Here is a 2,213-nt window from a genome sequence, read left to right as displayed (position 1 = left end):
TTCAAACATATATTTTATTCAAAAATAAAAACATTATTGCTTTCTCAAAATCACCTAAAGCCATATTATAACACCGACTGAGATAAAGAATAGAATAAAATATTAAAATCATGATATAACTCGCTGCATTGCGCGAGTACGCTTCTAGTATATATGTATGTATATATAAGGTAGAGGTTCAAACGAGAACACCTCTATTTTACAAGAACGTGAGAACACTCTTATCACATGTGATAATACGCGTTAGGGGACCCTGTAATGTGCGGACGACGTTTTTTATGACTTAGGCCACGCCAAGGTTGTCAGCGTCTATGATTTAGCATCACATGTGATAGTCTTGATGAATTATAATATCATATCAACAACACCCTTATCACATGTGATAATACTTGTGAGGGGGCTTAGTTGTGTAAGGGCGACTTGTCCCGCAACCAAGATCGTATCGAAAATCGTTCGTGTCTCTGATTTAGTATCACATGTGTATCATATGTGATGGAATAATAGTATCACATGTGATTGTCTATAGTAAAAAGGTTTTCTCGCGTTCTCGTAAAATGAAGGTGTTCTCGTTTGAACCCTTCCCTGTATATAATACATATATAGATACATAGAGAGCTAAACCTAGGGATTTCTCCCCCACCCACCTTCCGCCGACCTCCTCTTCCCTCCCCCACCTTCTCCTTCGGCCTCTCCTTTCCTCCCTTCACCCTCTTCTTCCATCGATGCCCGATACCTATGATCTAGCCACCCCTCCCATCGAGACCCATCCCCACCTGCAACTTTTCTCCTTTCTCTCTGTATCTTCTTTTGATGTGTATGAAAACAAAACTAGAGAACAAAGTGGGAGAAGTGATGGGTTTTATTTTGCAGGACAAAGTGGGACAACAAAGTATGAAAACAAAAGATTGCAGGATCTATCCCTCGAAAGATGTGGGTTTTAATTACATGGCCGACAGAAGGGATGGGTTTTTATTTTATAGGATATATCATGGGAGTCTCAGAGAGTGCTAGATGGATTTCATGGCAGGGGTGCTTTGAAGTTGTATCACGTTAGGGATAGGATATGGAGGTGGGTTCAAGGATAGATGAGCGATATGGTAGCTTGGGAGGGGATGGAGGAGATAACTGTGGTTTTATGTGGGTATGAGAACAAAGATGGAGGTGGACTTGGTGGTGGTGATGGGTTAGCCGGAGATGGAGGTGGGGTGGTGTTTCATATTGCTTATGTTGTAAGCCTAAAACAATGGTTGATAAAAGGAGGCAAAGGATGGGTTTCACGACGGGGGTGGGGAAGATGACTGTGGGTTGTATGTGTCCAAGAGAACAGAGATGGAGAGAGAGAAAGTAAAGAGAGGTGGTGTCGGAGGTTAGTCGACGGTGGTGTTAAAGGAAAAGAATGACGGCTTCGTGTGTTTTATACATACATACATACATACATACATACATACATACATACATACATACATACATACATACATACATACATACATATATAACAATATATACAATATAATGATATAATATAATAAAATAAGATAGAATAAAAAAAGGAGGTAAAAGACGAAAATAAACTCTTGAGTTAACTGGATTAACAAATTTCGTTAGAACGAGAGATTCAAAGCATGCAATCTTACATGCCATAGAGACAAACAATATAGTAAACACGTTTGAGAGACCGTAGTAAAAAAAAAAACCAACAAACCAGATAGACCAAAAATGTAATTTACTCCACTTTTTCACTTTTACCAAAACTGCCCTTTTTGTGGCATCCCCTTGCAAATACTATTAACTCACCCATAATTTGACACCTGTTCTTGCTTTAAATTTATTTTTTAAGAAAACTATTATGGGAACCGTGCGTTGTACGGTAGTATGAGTGCTTTGATTAATGATCTGATGATTGTCTATATAAATATATATTAATTGTTAATAGAATCATCAACAAATCATATTCAAATAATTCGAAAAAGTTAAATAAAATATAGTTAGTGAAATTTTAATATACACACACATATATATATTGAGAGAGAGATTGTTTAGTAATAAAATTGTAAAACTAAATAAAATGAGTAATAATAACGACGAAAATATTAAGGAATCTGACACAAATTTAAGAATAAAAAATACCCCACATAAAGATATGTCTCCTTCAAAGGATGATGTATATGTACTATTTTTCATCTTCAACACATACCTTGACTTTAAAAACACAA

Source organism: Cynara cardunculus (genome assembly GCF_001531365.2).
Source record: "Cynara cardunculus var. scolymus isolate 2C chromosome LG 2, CcrdV1, whole genome shotgun sequence".
Taxonomy (NCBI): Eukaryota; Viridiplantae; Streptophyta; class Magnoliopsida; order Asterales; family Asteraceae; genus Cynara; species Cynara cardunculus.
Note: the sequence above shows the minus strand (reverse complement) of the source record.